The sequence below is a fragment of the Eriocheir sinensis genome, chromosome 20 (genome assembly GCF_024679095.1).
Source record: "Eriocheir sinensis breed Jianghai 21 chromosome 20, ASM2467909v1, whole genome shotgun sequence".
Lineage (NCBI taxonomy): Eukaryota > Metazoa > Arthropoda > Malacostraca > Decapoda > Varunidae > Eriocheir > Eriocheir sinensis.
Genome location: NC_066528.1, coordinates 5,913,702 through 5,935,996, shown reverse-complemented (window position 1 = coordinate 5,935,996; position 22,295 = coordinate 5,913,702).

Sequence of the window (22,295 nt, the reverse complement as noted above, 5' to 3'; positions counted from 1 at the left end):
CTCTTTTTTCATTAGCTACTTCTTTCTCTGATTTAGAATTATTCTAATTAAGAAACCTGTTCATCGTTCAAAAGCTTAGTAAAGTAAAAAGTAAGCTTAGTAAAGTAGTCGTTTCAAGGATTCGATTACTGAAAAAATAATCGACCACAATATTTTTTTGAGATAGTAATAGAAGTAATCATTCACAAATAATTGATTACGCCCCACACCGCTCACCCCACGCCTGCCTCCCCAGCACACATCTGCCGGGGCTGCTGAAGGAGGCTGGGGACTATGACACCCAGGCCAGCATTGTGGAGCTCATGTACCGCCTCACCACCTCAACCGAGCGGAGCCACAGCGTCACACAGTGGTTCCCCGAGCTGGAGTGTACCGTGCAATGCCTCTTCCTCACTATATCAGAGTTTGACCCGGTGAGTGTGTGTGTGTGTGTGTGTGTTTACCTAGTTTTACCTAGTTTTACCTAGTTGTAGTTTTACAGGGCCTGGGCTTTACGCTCGTGTGGTCCCGTCTCCGTATCTACATTTATCCAACTTTTCCTTAAACCTTTGCACACTTCTCGCCGATACTACATCCTCACTTAGTCTGTTCCAAACCTCTACGTATATTTCTTTGCGAGAAGCTATATTTTTTTGTGTCTCAGGCATCTTCCCTTCCTCAATTTTTTACTATGTCCTCCTGTGTTCCTAGTGGTAATTTCTTCTTTTAGTAGTAACTCCTCGTTGTCTACTTCTTCCATTTTGCTCAATAATTTGTAGATTTGTATTAGGTCTCCCTTTTCTTTTCTTTGTTTTAGTGTTGGTAAGTCCATTTCCCTTAGTCTTTCCTCGTATGTCAATCCCTCCAGCTCTTGAACCATTTTTGTTGCCATCCTTTGTATTCTTTCTAGTTTCTTTGTGTTTCTTCTTATGGGGAGACCACACTGCCTCCGCATATTCCATCTTTGGTCTGATCATAGTGGTAATTAATTTTTCATCATATCCTTATCCATGTATTGGAATGCTATTCCTATATTTCTCACCATGTTATACGTATCACCGAATATCCGATTAACATGACTCTCTGGCTGTTTGTTATCTTGCATTATTACTCCCAGATCTCTCTCTTCGTGTACTTTCTTTAATGTTTCACCATCTCCCATTTTATATGTCCATTTTGGTCTTCCTTCACTTTTTCCCATTTCCATAACATAACATTTCTTCGCATTGAATTTCATCTCCCATTCCATACTCCACTTTCAAATATTGTTTAGATCTCCTTGCAGGATTTCACAGTCTTTACTGTTTCTTATATGTCTTAGCAGCTTTACATCGTCTGCAAACAGGCTCATATAACTATTTACTCCCTCTGGCACGTCATTAATATATACAAGGAAAGTATTGCTGCCAAAACCGATCCCTGAGGCACTCCACTCTCTACAGTTCTCCATTCCGATGTTATGTCCTTAACCACTTTTCTCATCTCTCTTCCCCTTAGGTAGCGTTCCATCCAGCTCTTCATTTTCCCTTTCAATCCTCCGTTATTTTCTAGTTTCCATAGCAGTCTTGTATGTGGAACTTTGTCAAACGCAATCTTCAGTTCCACTTCCCTCATTACTCCTCACATTAAGGTTATTGTATTTTGTGTAGTTTAAGCCATATGGCTGCCAACAAATGATTAAACCATTTATTATTATTATTATTATTATTATTATTATTATTATTATTATTATTATTATTATTATTATTATTATTATTATTATTATTAATATTATTATTATTATTAATATTATTATTATTATTATTATTATTATTATTATTATTATTATTATTATTATTATTATTATTATTATTATTATTATTATTATTATTATTATTATTATTATTATTATTATTATTATTATTATTATTATTATTATTATTATTATTATCATCATTTATTATTATTATTATTATTATTATGATGATGATGATGATGATGATGATGATGATGATGATGATTATTATTGTTGTTATTACTATTATTATTACACACACACAAAAAAAATATTGACATTACCTGGAAACATATCACACGACATTACCTGGAAAAGAAACATATCACACAACATTACCTGGAAACATATCACACAACATTACCTGGAAACATATCACACAACATTACCTGGAAACATATCACACAACATTACCTGGAAACATATCACACAACATTACCTCGAAACATATCACACAACATTACCTGGAAACATATCACACAACAATACCTCGAAACATATCACACGACATTACCTGGAAACATATCACAAAACAATACCTCGAAACATATCACACAACATTACCTGGAAACATATCACACAACATTACCTCGAAACATATCACACAACATTACCTGGAAACATATCACACAACAATACCTCGAAACATATCACACGACATTACATGGAAACATATCACACAACATTACCTGGAAACATATCACACAACATTACCTGGAAAAATATCACACGACATTACCTGGAAACATATCACACAACATTACCTGGAAACATATCACACAACATTACCTGGAAACATATCACACAACATTACCTGGAAACATATCACACAACATTACCTCGAAACATATCACACAACATTACCTGGAGACATATCACGCAACATTACCTGGAAACATATCACACAACATTACCTGGAAACATATCACAAAACATAACCAGGAAGCATTTCACACAACATTACCTGGAAACATATCACACAACATTACCAGGAAACATATCACACGACATTACCTGGAAACATATCACACAACATTACCTGGAAACAAATCACACGACTTTACCTGGAAACATATCACACGACATTACATGGAAACATATCACACAACATTATCTGGAAACATATCACACGACATTACCTGAAAACATATCACACGACATTACCTGGAAACATATCACCCAAAATTATCTGGAAACATATCACCCAACATTATCTGGAAACATATCACCCAACATTATCTGGAAACATATCACCCAACATTATCTGGAAACATATCACACGACATTACCTGGAAACATATCACACGACATTACCTGGAAACATACCACCCAACATTACCTGGAAACATATCACCCAGCATTATCTGGAAACATATCACCCAACATTATCTGGAAACATATCACACGACATTACCTGGAAACATACCAAATGATATTACCTGGAAACATATCACCTAACATTACCTGGAAACATATCACCAAACATTACCTAAAAACAAATCACACAACATTACCTTGAAACATATCACACGACATTACCTGTAAACATATCACACAACATTACCTGGAAACATCTCACATGACATTACCTGGAAACATATTACATGACATTACTGGAAACATATCACACAACATTACCTGGAAACATATCACATGACATTACCTGGAAACATATCACACAACATTACCTGTAAAGTAAACATATCACACAGCATTTCCTGGAAAGAAAACATATTACACGACATTACCTGGAAACATATCACACGACATTACCTGGAATCATATCACATGACATAGCCTGGAAACATACCACACAACATTACCTGGAAATATATCACACGACATTACCTGGAAACATATCACACAACATTACCTGGAAACACATCACACGACATTACCTGGAAACATATCACACAACATTACCTAGAAACATATCATATGATATTACCTGGAAACATATCACACGACTTTACCTGGAAACATATCACATGAATATTACCTGGAAACATATCACACGACATTGCCTGGAAACATATCACACAACATTGCCTGGAAAAAAATATATCACACAACATTACCTGGAAAGAAAACATATCACACAACATTACCTGGAAAGAAGACATATTACACGACATTACCTGGAAACATATCACATTACCTGGAAACACATCATGACATTACCTGAAAACATGTCACACAGCATTACCTGGAAACATATCACACGCCATTACCTGGAAAGGAAACATATCACACAACATTAACTGGAAAGACAACATATCACACGATATTACCTGGAAAGGAAACAGATCACATGTCATTACCTGGAAACAAATCACATGACATTACCTGGACAGGAAACATATCACACAACATTACTTTGGATACATACCACACAACATAATCTGGAAAGGAAACATATCACACGACATTACCTGGATTCATATCACACGAATTTACCTGGAAAGGAAAAATATCACATGACATAACTTGTAAACATATTACAGGACATTAACTCGAAACATATCACACAACATTACCTAGAAACATATCACACGAAATTACCTGGAAACATATCACACGACATTACCTGGAAACATTTCACACAACATTACCTAAAAAAATATCACATAACATTACCTGTAAACATATCACAGGACATTACCTGGAAACATATCACTCAATATTACCTGGAAACATATCACACAACATTACCTGAAAATTTATCACAAAACATTACCTGGAAACATATCACATGACATTACCTGAAAACATATCAAACAGCATTACCTAGAAACATATCACACAACATTACGTGGAAACACATCACGACTTTACCTGAAAACATATCACACAGCATTACCTGGAAACATATCACACAACATTACCTAGAAACATATCACACGACTTTACCTGGAAAGGAAACATATCACACAACATTACCTGGAAACAAATCACACAACATTACCTGGAAACATATCACACAACATTACCTGGAGACCTATCACACAACATTACCTGAAAACATATCACACAACATTACCTGGAAATATATCACACGACATTACTTGGAAACATATCACACATTACCTCGAAACATATCACACAACATTACCTGGAAATATATCACAAAACATAAACTTGAAGCATATCACACATTACCTAGAAACATATCACACGATATTACCTGGAAATATATCACCAAACATTATCTTGAAACATATCACACGACATTACCTGGAAACATATCACATGATATTACCTCGAAACATATTACACAACATTACCTTGAAACATATCACACGACATTACCTGGAAACATATCACACAGCATTACCTGGAAACATATCACATGACCTTACCTGGAGGCATATCACAAAACATTACCTGGAAACATATCACACAACATTACCTGGAAACATATCACACAACATTACCTGGAAACATATCACACAACATTACCTGGAAACATATCACACAACATTACCTGGAAACATATCACACGACATTACCTGGAAACATATCACACGACATTACCTGGAAACATATCACACGACATTACCTGGAAACATATCACACGACATTACCTGGAAACATATCACACAACATTACCTGGAAACATATCACACGACATTACCTGGAAACATATCACACGACATTACCTGGAAACATATCACACAACATTACCTGGAAACATATCACATGACATTACCTGGAAAAATATCACACAACATTACCTGTTAACATCTCACACGACTTTACCTGGAAACATTTCACACGACAATACCTGGAAAGGAAACATATCTCACAACATTACCTGAAAAGAAAACATATTACACGACATTACCTGGAAACACATCACGACATTACCTGAAAACATATCACACACAATTACCTGGAAAGGAAACGTTTCACACAACATTACCTGGAAAGAAAAAATATTACACGACATTACCTGGAAACATGTCACATTACCTGGAAACACATCACAACATTACCTGACAACATATCACACAGCATTACCTGGAAACATATCACACAAATTTATCTGGAAACATATCACAAGACATTACCTGGAAAGTAAACATATCACATTACATTACCTGGAAACATATCACACAACATTACCTAGAAACATATCACATGATCTTGCCTGGAAACATAACACATGACATTACTTGGAAATACATCAATGTTATTACTTTTTTTTTTTTTTTTTTTTTTTACAGCAAAGGAGACAGCTCAAGGGCACAAAAAAGTAAACATTAATAAAAAAAAGCCCGCTACTCGCTGCTCCTAAAAAGAATCCAAAGAGGTGGCCGAAAGATAAGTCAGTTTCGGGAGGAGAGGTGTCCTGATACCCTCCTCTTGAAAGAGTTCAAGTCGTAGGCAGGAGGAAATACAGATGAAGGAAGATTGTTCCAGAGTTTACCAGCGTGAGGGATGAAAGAGTGAAGATGCTGGTTAACTCTTGCATAAGGGGTTTGGACAGTATAGGGATGAGCATGAGTAGAAAGTCGAGTGCAGCGGGGCCGCGGGAGGGGGGGAGGCATGCAGTTAGCAAGTTCAGAAGAGCAGTCAGCGTGGAAATATCGATAGAAGATAGAAAGAGAGGCAACATTGCGGCGGAATTTAAGAGGTAGAAGACTATCTGTATGAGGAGGAGAGCTGATGAGACGAAGAGCCTTTGCCTCCATTTTGTCAAGGAGAGACAAGGAGCCCCCCCACACATGAGATGCATACTCCATATGAGGGCGGACAAGGCCCCTGTAAATGGATAGCAACTGTGTGGGGGAGCAGAACCGGCGGAGACGGTACAGAACGCCCATCCTCGAGGAAGTTGATTTAGTAAGAGAAGAGACATGAAGTTTCCAGTTGAGGTTTTGAGTTAAGAATAGACCGAGGATGTTTAGTGTTGAAGAAAGTGATAGCTGGGTGTTGTCAAAGAATAGGGGATAGTTGTTTGGAAGATTGTGTCGAGTGGATAGGTGGAGAAACTGTTGTTTTGAGGCGTTGAAGGACACCAGGTTCTTCTTGCCCCAATCGGAAATAATAGTAAGGGCTGAGGCTAAGCGTTCTGCAGCCTCCAGCCTTGAGTCGTTAAGTTCCTGAAGGGTGGGTCTTCTATTAAAAGAAGTTGAATAATGCAGAGTGGAATCATCGGCGTAGGAATGGATAGGACAGTTCGTTTTGGAAAGAAGATCATCAATGAACAACAGAAAAAGAGTTTGAGATAGGACAGAACCCTGAGGGACACCACTGTTAATAGATATAGGGTAAGAACAGTGACCGTCTACCACGGCAGAAATAGAACGGTCAGAAAGGAAACTGGAGATAAAGGTACAGAGAGAAGGATAGAAACCGTAGGAGGGTAGTTTAGAAAGCAAAGATTTGTGCCAGACCCTATCAAAAGCTTTTGATATGTCCAGCGCAATAGCAAAAGTTTCACCGAAACGGCTAAGAGAGGATGACCAAGAGTCAGTTAAGAAGTCTAGGAGATCACCAGTAGAACGCCTTGCGGAACCCATACTGGCGATCAGATAGAAGGTCAGAAGTGGAAAGGTGCTTTTGAATCTTACGGTTAAGGATTGATTCAAAAGCTTTAGATAGACAAGAAAGTAAAGCAATAGGACGGTAGTTTGAGGGATTGGAGCGGTCACCCTTCTTAGGTACAGGCTGTGTGAAGGCATACTTCCAGCAAGAAGGAAAGGTAGATGTTGACAGGCAGAGACGAAAGAGTTTGACCAGGCAGGGTGACAGCACGGAGGCACAGTTTTTAAGGACAATAGGAGGCACTCCATCAGGTCCATAAGCCTTCTGAGGATTGAGGCCAGAGAGGGCATAGAAAACATCATTTTGAAGAATCTTTATAACAGGCATAAAGGAGTCAGAGGGGGGATGAGTAGGAGGAATATGCCCAGAATCGTCCAGAGTGGAGTTTTAGACAACGTTTGAGAGAAGAGTTCAGCCTTAGAGATAGATGAGACGGCAGTGTTGCCGTCAGGACTGAGGAGTGGAGGAAAAGATGAAGAAGTGAAGTTGGAGGAGATGTTTTTGGCTAGATGCCAGAAGTCACGGGAAGAGTTAGAGAAAGCAAGGTTTTGACATTTTCTATTAATGAAAGAATTTTTGGTTAGTCGGAGAATAGATTTGGCACGATTTCGATTCAGGCAGAAATGTAAAGTTCATAATTAGCATTAGTTTGAAGGCTCTGGTATCTTTTGAGCTACCTCTCTATCATTGACAGCACGAGAACAAGCGTGATTAAACCAAGGCTTTTTAGCGTGAGGAGAGAAAGAACGAGGAATGTATGCCTCCATTCCAGAGACAATCACCTCTGTGATGCGCTGAGCACACACAGAGGGGTCTCTATCCTGGAAGCAATAATCATTCCACTGGAAATCGGAAAAGTACATCCTCAGGTCGTCCCACCGAGCTGAAGCAAAATGCCAGAAGCATCGCCTCTTCGGTGGGTCCAGAGGATGTACAGGAGCGATAGGACAGGATGCAGAAATAAGATTGTGATCGGAGGAGCCCAACGGAGAGAACAGTTTGACAGAATAAGCAGAAGGGTTAGAGGTAAGGAAGAGGTTTACTATATTGGGCCGGTCTCCAAGACGGTCGGGAATACGTGTGGAGTGCTGAACCAACTGCTCAAGGTCATTGAGGAGAGCAAAGCTGTAGTCTTGTTCACCAGGCTGGTCAGTGAAAGAGGATGAAAGCCAAAGCTGGTGGTGAATATTGAAATCTCCTAGAATGAAGAATGAAGAAGGGAGAGTGGGTCAAGATGTGCTTCACTTTACAGTTCAGGTAGTCAAAGAATTTTACATGGTTAGTAGTGTTAGGTGAGAGATAAACAGCACAGATGTATTTAGTAATAGAATGACAATGCAGTCTTAGCCAGATGGTGGAAAATTCAGAAGAGTCAAGGTCGTGGGGACGAGAGCAAGTGATGTCGTTGCGCACGTAGGCGCAACATCCAGCTTTGGATTGAAATTTAGGATAGAGATAGTAGGAGGGAACAGAGTAGAGATTGCTGTCAGTAGCCTCAGAAACCTGTGTTTCGGTAAGGAGGAGAAGGTGAGGTTTAGAGGAGGAGAGATGATGTTCCACAGAATGAAAATTAGAGCGAAGACCGCGAATGTTGCAGAAATTGAGAAGAAACAGGTTCGAGGAGTTATCAAGACACCTCTCGGGTCGGCAGCCAGAAGGGGAGTCCTCCCTGGAAAACATATCACACAACATTACCTGGAAACATATCACTTGACATAACCTGGAAACATATCACAAAACATTACCTGGAAACATATCACACAACATTACCTGGATACATATCACTTGACATTACCTGAAAAAATATCACACAACATTACCTGGAAACAAATCACACAACATTACCTGGAAACATATCACACAACATTACCTGGAAACAAATCACAGACATTACCTGAAACATATCACACCACATTACCTGGAAACATATCACACAACATTACCTGGAAACATATCACACAACATTACCTGGAAACAAATCACACAACATTTCCTGGAAACATATCACACAACATTACCTGCAAACATATCACACAACATTACCTGGAAACAAATCACACGAATTTACCTGGAAACATATCACACAACATTACCTGGAAACATATCACACAAATTTGCCTGGAAACATATCACACGACTTTACCTGGAAACATATCACTTAACATTACCTGGAAACATATCACACAACATTACCTGGAAACATATCACACAACATTACCTGGAAACATATCACACAACATTACCTGGAAACATATCACACAACATTACCTGGAAACATATCACACAACATTACCTGGAAACATATCACACAACATTACCTGGAAACATATCACACAACATTACCTGGAAACATATCACACAACATTACCTGGAAACATATCACACAACATTACCTGGAAACATATCACACAACATTACCTGGAAACATATCACACAAAATTACCTTGAAACATATCACTCAACATTACCTGGAAACATATCACACAACATTACCTGGAAACATATCACACAACATTACCTGGAAAGATATCACACGACATTCCCTGAAACATATCACAACATTACCTGGAAACATATCACAACATTACCTGGAAAACATATCACACGACATTACCTGGAAACATAACACAAAACCTTACCAGGAAACATATCACACGACATTACCAGTAAAAATATCACACAACATTACCTGGAAACATATCACACAACATTACCTGGAAACAAATCACACGACATTACCTGGAAACATATCACACAACATTACCTGGAAACATATCACACGACATTACCTGGAAACATATCACGCATCATTACCTGGAAACATATCACACGACATTACCTGGAAACATATCACGCATCATTACCTGGAAACATATCACACGACATTACCTGGAACATATCACACAACATTACCTGAAACATATCACAACATTACCTGGAAACATATCACACAACATTACCTGGAAACATATCACACAACATTACCTGGAAACATATCACACGACATTACCTGGAAACATATCACACAACATTACCTGGAAACATATCACATCACATTAGCTGGAAACATAGCACACGACATTAACTAGAAACATATCACACAACATTACCTGGAAACATATCACACAACATTACCTGAAAACATATCACATGACATTATCTGAAAATATATCACACAACATTACCTGGAAATATATCACACAACATTACCTGGAAACTTATCACCCGACATTACCTGGAAACATAACACACAACATTACCTGGAAATATACCACACGACATTACCTGTAAACATATCACACAACATAACTTGGAAACATATCACACAATATTACCTGGAAAAATATCACACGACACTACCTGGAAACATATTACACGTTACCTCGAAACATATCACAAAACATTACCTGTAAACATATCACACAACATTACCTGGAAACATATCACACAACATTACCTGTAAACATATCACACAACATTACCTGGAAACATATCACACGACATTACCTGGAAACATATCACACGACAATACCTGGAAACATATCACCCAACATTATCTGGAAACGTATCACACAACATTACCTGGAAACATATCAGCAAGCATTATATGGAAACATATCACACAACATTACCTTGAAACATATCACCAAGCATTATATGGAAACATATCACACAACATTACCTGGAAACATATCACACAACATTACCTGGAAACATATCACACAAAATTACCTGAAACATATCACGACATTACCTGGAAACATATCACACAACATTACCTGAAAACATATCACCCAACATTATCTGGAAACGTATCACACAACATTACCTGGAAACATATCAGCAAGCATTAAATGGAAACATATCACACAACATTACCTTGAAACATATCACCAAGCATTATATGGAAACATATCACACAACATTACCTGGAAACATATCAAATGATATTGCCTTGAATCATATCACACAACATTACCTGAAAACATATCACCAAACATTATCTGGAAACATATCACACAACATTACCTGGAAACATATTACACAACATTACCTGGAAACATATCACACAACATTACCTGGAAACATATCACACGACATTACCTTGAAACATATCACAACATTACCTGATAACATATCACACAACATTACCTGGAAACATATCACACGACATTACCTGGAAAGGAAACATATCACACAACATTACCTGGAAACATATCACACAACATTACCTGGAAACATATCACACAACATTACCTGGAAACATATCACACAACATTACCTGGAAACATATCACACAACATTACCTGGAAACATATCACACAACATTACCTGGAAACATATCACAAAACATTACCTTGAAACATATAAAACAACATTACCTGAAACATATCACAGGAAACATATCACACAACATTACCTGGAAACATATCACACAACATTACCTGGAAACATATCACACAACATTACCTGGAAACATATCACACAACATTACCTGGAAACATATCACACAACATTACCTGGAAACATATCACACAACATTACCTGGAAAGGAAACATATCACACAATATTACCTGGAAACATATCACACAACATTACCTGGAAAGGAAACATATCACACAACATTACCTGGAAACATATCACACAACATTACCTGGAAACATATCACACAACATTACCTGGAAACATATCACACAACATTACCTGGAAACATATCACACAACATTACCTGGAAACATATCACAACATTACCTGGAAACATATCACAACATTACCTGAAACAGATCACACGACATTACCTGCAAACATATCACACATTACCTTGAAACATATCACACAACATTACCTGGAAACATATCACACAACATTACCTGGAAACATATCACACAACATTACCTGGAAACATATCACACAACATTACCTGGAAACATATCACACAACATTACCTGGAAACATATCACACAACATTACCTGGAAACATATCACACAACATTACCTGGAAACATATCACACAACATTACCTGGAAACATATCACACAACATTACCTGGAAAGGAAACATATCACACAACATTACCTGGAAACATATCACACAACATTACCTGGAAACATATCACACAACATTACCTGGAAACATATCACATGACATTACCTGGAAAAACATATCACAACATTACTTATAAACATATCACAACATTACCTGGAAACATATCACACAACATTACCTGGAAACATATCACACAACATTACCTGGAAACATATCACACAACATTACCTGGAAACATATCACACAACATTACCTGGAAACATATCACAAAACATTACCTGGAAACATATCACACAACATTACCTGGAAACATATCACAACATTACCTGGAAACATATCACACAACATTACCTGGAAACATATCACACAACATTACCTGGAAACATATCACACAACATAACCTGGAAACATATCACACAACATAACCTGGAAACATATCACACAACATTACCTGGAAACATATCACACGACATTTCCTGGAAACATATCACACAATATTACCTGGAAACATATCACACAACATTACCAGGAAACATATCACACAACATTACCTGGAAACATATCACACAACATTACCTGGAATTATATCACATGACATTACCTGGAAACATATCACACCACATTACCTGGAAACATATCACACAACATTACCTGGAAACATATCACACGACATTACCTGGAAACATATCACACAACATTACCTGGAAACATATCACACAACATTACCTGGAAACATATCACACGACATTACCTGGAAACATATCACACAACATTACCTGGAAACATATCACACGACATTACCTGGAAACATATCACACAACATTACCTGGTTACATATCACACAACATTACCTGGAAACATATCACATGATATTACCTGAAAACATATCACACAACATTACCTGGAAACATATCACACAACATTACCTGAAAACATATCACACAACATTACCTGGAAACATATCACTCAACATTACCTGGAAACATATCACATGACATTACATGAAAACATATCACACAACATTACCTGGAAACATATCACATGACATTACCTGGAAACATATCACACAACATTACCTGGAAAGGAAACATATCACACAATATTACCTGGAAACATATCACACAACATTACCTGGAAAGGAAACAGATCACACAACATTAGCTGGAAAGGAAACATATCACACAACATTACCTGGAAAGGAAACATATCACACAACATTACCTGGAAAGGAAACATATCACACAACATTACCTGGAAAGGAAACATATCACACAACATTACCTGGAAACATATCACACAACATTACCTGGAAACATATCACACAACATTACCTGGAAACATATCACACAACATTACCTGGAAAGGAAACATATCACACAACATTACCTGGAAACATATCACACAACATTACCTGGAAACATATCACACAACATTACCTGGAAAGGAAACATATCACACAACATTACCTGGAAACATATCACACAACATTACCTGGAAACATATCACACAACATTACCTGGAAAGGAAACATATCACACAACATTACCAGGAAACATATCACATGACATTACCTGAAAACATATCACACAACATTACCTGGAAACATATCACACAACATTACCTGAAAACATATCACACAACATTACCTGGAAACATATCACTCAACATTACCTGGAAACATATCACATGACATTACCTGGAAACATATCACACAACATTACCTGGAAATATATCAAACAACATTACCTGGAAACATATAACATGACATTACCTGGAAACATATCACACAACCTTACCTGGAAACATATCACATGACATTACCAGGAAACATATCACACGACATTATATGGAAAGGAAACATATCACACAACATTACCTGGAAAGAAAACATATTACATGACATTACCTGGAAACATATCACACGACATTGCCTGGAAACATATCACACAACATTACCTGGAAACATATAACATGACATTACCTGGAAACATATCACACGACATTAACTGGAAACATATCACACGACATTACCTGGAAACATATCACACGACATTATATGGAAAGGAAACATATCACACAACATTACCTGGAAAGAAAACATATTACACGACATTACCTGGAAATAAATCACATTACCTGGACACACATCACAAAATTACCTGAAAACACACCACCAAACTACCTGAAAACATATCACACAGCATTACCTAAAAACATATCACTAAACATTACCGGGAAACATATCACACGACATAACCTGGAGAGGAAACATATCACACAACATCACCTGGAAACATATCACACAACTTTACCTGGAACATATCACACAACTTTACCTTGAAACATATCACACGACATTACCTGGAAACTTATCACACATTTCCTGGAAACATATCACACAACATTACTTGGAAACATATCACACATCATTACCTGGAAACATATCACACCACATTACCTGAAAACATATCACACAGCATTACCTGGAAACTTATCACACAACATTACCTGGAAACATATCACACAACATTACTTGGAAACATATCACACATCATTACCTGGAAACATATCACACCACATTACCTGGAAACATATCACACAACATTACCTGGAAACATATCATACGACATAACCTGGAAACATATCACACAATATTACCTAGAAACATATCACACAACATTACCTGGAAACACATCACACAACATTACCTGGAAACATATCACACAACATAACCTGGAAACATATCACACAACATAACCTGGAAACATATCACACAACATTACCTGGAAATATATCACACGACATTACCTTGAAACATATCACACAACATTACCTGGAAACATATCACACAGCATTACTTGGAAACATATCACAATACATTACCTAATAACATATCACACAACATTACCTGGAAACATATCACACGACATTACCTGGAAAGGAAACATATCACACAACATTACCTGGAAACATATCACACAACATTACCTGGAAACATATCACACAACATTACCTGGAAACATATCACACAACATTACCTGGAAACATATCACACAACATTACCTGGAAACATATCACACAACATTACCTGGAAACATATCACACGACATTACCTGGAAACATATCACACAACATTACCTGGAAACATATCACACAACATTACCTGGAAACATGTCACACAACATTACCTGGAAACATATCACACAACATTACCTGGAAACATATCACACAACATTACCTGGAAACATATCACACAACATTACCTGGAAAGGAAACATATCACACAACATTACCTGGAAACATATCACACAACATTACCTGGAAAGGAAACATATCACACAACATTACCTGGAAACATATCACACAACATTACCTGGAAAATAAACATATCACACAATATTACCTGAAAACATATCACACAACATTACCTGAAAAGGAAACATATCACACAACATTACCTGGAAAGGAAACATATCACACAACATTACCTGGAAAGGAAATATATCACACAACATTACCTGGAAAGGAAACATATCACACAACATTACCTGGAAGCATATCACACAACATTACCTGGAAACATATCACACAACATTACCTGGAAACATATCACACAACATTACCTGGAAACATATCACACAACATTACCTGGAAACATATCACACAACATTACCTAGAAACATATCACACAACATTACCTGGAAAGGAAACATGTCACACAACATTACCTGGAAACGTATCACACAACATTACCTGGAAACATATCACACAACATTACCTGGAAACATATCACACAACATTACCTGGAAACATATCACACGACATTACCTGGAAACACATCACACAACATTATCTGGAAACATATCACACAACATTACCTGGAAACATATCACACAACATTACCTGGAAACATATCACACAACATTACCTGGAAACATATCACACAACATTACCTGGAATTATATCACATGACATTACCTGGAAACATATCACACAACATTACCTGGAAACATATCACACAACATTACCTGGAAACATATCACACGACATTACCTGGAAACATATCACACAACATTACCTGGAAACATATCACACGACATTACCTGGAAACATATCACACAACATTACCTGGAAACATATCACACGACATTACCTGGAAACATATCACACAACATTACCTGGTTACATATCACACAACATTACCTGGAAACATATCACACGACATTACCTGGATACATATCACACAACATTACCTGGTTACATATCACACAACATTACCTGGAAACATATCACACAACATTACCTGGAAACATATCACACAACATTACCAGGAAACATATCACACAGCATTACCTAGAAACATATCACACAACATTACCTGGAAACATATCACACAACATTACCAGGTTACATATCACACAACATTACCTGGAAACATATCACACAACATTACCTGGAAACATATCACACAACATTACCAGGAAACTTATCACACAACATTACCTAGAAACATATCACACAACATTACCTGGAAACATATCACACAACATTACCTAGAAACATATCACACAACATTACCTGGAAACATATCACACAACATTACCTAGAAACATATCACACAACATTACCTGGAAACATATCACACAACATTACCTGGAAACATATCACACAACATTACCTAGAAACATATCACACAACATTACCTGGAAACATATCACAAAATATTACCAGGAAACATATCACACAACATTACCTGGAAACATATCACACAACATTACCTGGAAACGTATCACACAACATTACCTGGAAACATATCACAAAATATTACCTGGAAACATATCACACAACATTACCTAGAAACATATCACACGACATTACCTGGAAACATATCACACAACATTACCTGGAAACATATCACACAACATTACCTGGAAACATATCACAAAATATTACCTGGAAACATATCACACAACATTACCTGGAAACATATCACACAACATTACCTGGAAACATATCACACGACATTACCTGGAAACATATCACACAACATTACCTGGAAACATATCACACAACATTACCTGGAAACATATCACACAACATTACCTGGAAACATATCACAAAATATTACCTGGAAACATATCACACAACATTACCTGGAAACATATCACACAACATTACCTGGAAACATATCACACAACATTACCTGGAAACAAATCACACAACATTACCTGGAAATACATCACTCTACATTACCTGGAAACATATCACACAACATTACCTGGAAACATATCACTCTACATTACCTGGAAACATATCACACAACATTACCTGGAAACATATCACACAACATTACCTGGAAACATATCACACAACATTACCTGGAAACATATCACTCTACATTACCTGGAAACATATCACACAACATTACCTGGAAACATATCACTCTACATTACATGGAAACATATCACACAACATTACCTGGAAACATATCACTCTACATTACATGGAAACATATCACACAACATTACCTGGAAACATATCACATGACATCACTGTGAAAGTATATCACACGGCATCACAAACACTGACACACACACACACACACACACACACACACACACACACACACACACACAGAAATATATCACACGTGTTAACCGAGAAATATATCACACGACATTACATACACACACACACACACACACACACACACACACACACACACACACACACACACACACACACACACACACACACACACACACACACACACACACACACACACACACACACACAGAAATATATCACACTGGTTCACAGGGAAATATATCACACGACATTACACACACACACACACACACACACACACACACACACACACACACACACACACACAGAAATATATCACACTGGTTCACAGGGAAATATATCACACGACATTACACACACACACACACACACACACACACACACACACACACAGAAATATATCACACTGGTTCACAGTGAAATATATCACACACACACACACACACACACACACACACACACACACACACACACACACACACACGGCATTTGTTTTGGATGTTCTAATCTAATAGACCCTTCCATTTCGCAAGGACATTTTGAGTTGGTATGTGAGAGAAATTAGTGTCTCCGTTCTTTTCTGTTCTCAAGTCGTTCAGGACTTATACTCACTGGCCGATGACTCTTGTTTTGTTTTGATGGAACTTAAAGCTTAACCAATTTTACCGGGAGTCATTTCCAGGCTGCGCAAGGCGTGAACGAAACTTTCTTTAAAACTGTGGCGATTTTACAAATTTACTCCTCGTCAGGTAAAACTATCGCTCCTTTTTGACGCAAAGAAATGTTATCACTAAACTTAACCTTCGCATTTTGTATTGGATTTTTTTTGTGTGTGTGTGTATTTTGTATTTGGTTTCGTTTTTTTTCATGTATCTTAATCCTAATCTTTTGTATTTGATTTTGAGTTTTTTTTTTTTTTTTTTGCTTTTTTTATTTCTTTTTATCATTTTGTATTTTGTATGTTTTTTTTTCTTTTTTTTCTTACATACATTCTGCAGTGGCCTTACTCCATAGCTGCCACGTCCCTCTCGCTCACCTCGTCAAAGTCATCCTCGCCTTCATCCTCCTTACTCAACAGGCCCAGGGTGGTGGGCGGGCGGGTCCGGAGGGGCGGCAACAACGCCTACCCCGAACTGCCCCTCTACCACCTCCCCCACCTCTCCCCGGCCCACTTCCACCCGGTCCACCTCCTCAAATCCATCCTCTTCTTCAATTTCCTCGGCAGGCAGCTCGGGATGGATGCCAAAGGCCCCCACCCCCAACTGCCCCTCCTCCACCGCCTCCATCACCTCCCTCCGATCCACGTCCCCAAACTCATCCTCGCCTTCACTCTCCTCCTCACCCCGAGGGTGGTTGACGGGCGGGTCAGGAGGAAGGACTAGGTCCCCCACCCTGAACTGCCAATCCACTGCCTCCACCACCACAACCACCTCCCTCAGTTCCACTTCTTCAAAGTCATCCTCTTCACCCACAGGGTCAAGATCAAGACCAGGGTCATCGTCAGGGTTGTCATCATCAGGGTTGTCATGGCCAGGGTTGTCATCGCCAGGGTTGTCATCGCCAGGGTTGTCATCGCCATGGTTGTCATCGTCAGGGTTGTCATCGCCAGGGTTGTCATCGCCAGGGTTGTCATCGCCAGGGCTGTCATCGCCAGGGTTGTCATCGTCAGGGTTGTCATGGCCAGGGTTGTCATCGCCAGGGCTGTCATCGCCACGGTTGTCATCGCCAGGGTTGTCATCGTCAGGGTTGTCATCGCCAGGGTTTTCATCGTTAGGGTTGTCTTTGTCGCTGGGCCCCGAGATGAAGCTCGCTAAGGTAGCGAGCAGCAACCCTTGCAAGACCCACCACCAGTAGGCGAGGGTGTCCAGGGCATCGGGGGTGTCCAGGGCCAGTCCGTGCAGCAGGGGCTGTGCCTGCAGGTCGTTAAGCACGCGGAGGGCGCCTCGCGCGAGATCGTCACTATAGGTGACGTGAACGGCGAGCCACGTCCTGCGCAGGGAATCATGTCCGTGCGTCAGGAGGAGGACGAGCACGGAGCACAGCGCGACAATGCCCCGCAGGAGGTCACTCTGGCCCTGCTGATGGTAGGCGTAGGCCAGGGTGGCCACGTGGCCGGCCAGCAGCAGGAGCAGCAGCAGGCCGGCCACACACTTGTACGCGCAACGCATAATAGCCTTTCGTAGGCGTTGGCAAGGCGTTGATAAACGCGACTTTATTCCTTCGGTCGTTCCGTGTTTGGAGTTATTGTACCTCTGCTGATACTCTTCACCGTCAGTGCCAAGATCACTGTCAGGGTCATCGTCAGGGCTGTCGTCGTCGGGGCTGTAGTCATCAGGGGCGCTCGGCCCCGAGATGAAGCTCGCCAGGGTAGCGAGCAGCAGCCCCTGTAGGACCCACCAACAGTAGGCGAGGGTGTGCAGGGCGTCGGGGGGGCCTAGGCCCAGGGCGTGCAGCAGGGGCTGTGCCTGCAGGTCGTATAGCACAGCGAGGGCCTCTCGCACGAGGTCGTCACTATAGGTGACGTGAACGGCGAGCCACGCCCACCGCATTAAGGAACTCCCGGATGGCCGGAGGAGGGCGAGGGGTGGCACGGCGAGCACGGAGCACAGCGCGGCAATGCCCCGCAGGAGGTCACTCTGGCCCTGCTGATGGTAGGCGTAGGCCAGGGTGGCCACGTGGCCGGCCAGCAGCAGGAGCAGCAGCAGGCCGGCCACACACTTGTACGGGCGGCGCAAAATAGCCTTGCATAGGCGTTGGCAAGGCGTTGATAAGCGCGACATAATGACTTCCATCGCTCCGTGTTTGTTGTTATCGTGTTTCTGAAGGAACACTTCACTTTGTGAGTTATCTTCGAGAGGTAATTCAACCGTTACGTGCATGTTGCTGTTAATGCACCTCTGCTGTCCATCCTCCACCGCCACCACCACCTCCCTCACTTCCACTTCTTCAAAGTCACCCACAGGGCGAGGATCACGGTCAGGGTCATCGCCAGGGTTGTCATCGCCAGGGTTGTCATCGTTAGGGTTGTCTTTGTCGAGGGCGCTGGGCCCCGAGATGAAGCTCGCTAGGGTGGCGAGCAGCAACCCTTGCAGGACCCACCACCAGTAGGCGAGGGTGTCCAGGGCATCGGGGGTGTTCAGGCCCAGTCCGTGCAGCAGGGGCTGTGCCTGCAGGTCGTTTAGCACGCGGAGGGCGCCTCGCGCGAAATCGTCACTATAGGTGACGTGAACGGCGAGCCACGCCCTGCGCAGGGAATCATGTCCGTGCGTCAGGAGGAGGACGAGCACGGAGCACAGCGCGGCAATGCCCCGCAGGAGGTCACTCTGGCCCTGCTGATGGTAGGCGTAGGCCAGGGTGGCCACGTGGCCGGCCAGCAGCAGGAGCAGCAGCAGGCCGGCCACACTTGTACGCGCAGCGCACGTCCATGTTGCTTTTATTGTGTTTCTCAATGGTTGGTTGAGTCTGTGAGTTCTCTTCGAGGGGTATTTCTACCACTACGTGCATCCTGCATTTATTGTGTTTTGGAGTGTTCGTTTGAGTTTGTGAGTTTTCTTCGAGGGGTAATTCAACCCTCATGTTGCTTTTATTGTGTTTCTCAATGGTTGTTTGAGTCTGCGAGTTCTCTTCGAGGGGTATGTCTACCACAACGTGCATCCTGCTCTTATTGTGTTTTTTAGTGTTCGTTTGAGTTTGTGAGTTTTCTTGGAGGGGTAATTCCACCCTTACTTCCATGCAGCTTTGGTTTTGTTTTTGAGTGTTTGCTTGTTTTTGTGGGTTAGCTGCGTGAGGCAATCCAAGCGTTATGTTCATTTAGCTTTATTGTACTTTCGAATTAAGGTTATCTTGGCTCGGGGGCCAGCCACGGGATTTTGATTTCTAGAGATGGGGACACCCTTTTCCCTTTGCTTACCCTATATAGGGTCGAGATTTACCACATCACCTCGGTTTGAGATATTCCGTTTTAGGGACCTTGGAGTTGACATTGCATAGGGCGAAATCTAGAGCTAGTTGCACCTTTTGTAGTGAAGATCGCTACGGGAGCTGATTGGCTGGGTGGAGGGAGGGTGCAGTTGGCTCCGCGAGCTGATTGGCTGGATGGAAGGAGGTCTTATTCTTAAAGGTATCGGCGCCTCGGTTCGCCTGTTTGAAAAGCCTCTCGTTGAAGTGGCTGGGGTTCTCGTGGACTGTTTTGTGATGCTGGTGATAGTTGTACACGCCTTCTGCACCCCGAATGGTAAAATCACAGATGACATACCGGTTAACCTTCTCTATGGCTTTGGGAAACAGTCACAATGGGAGCCCGATTCGTTTGAGTAAGAAGTGACCATTTTCTCCCTTCAGTAATTTTGTAATCCC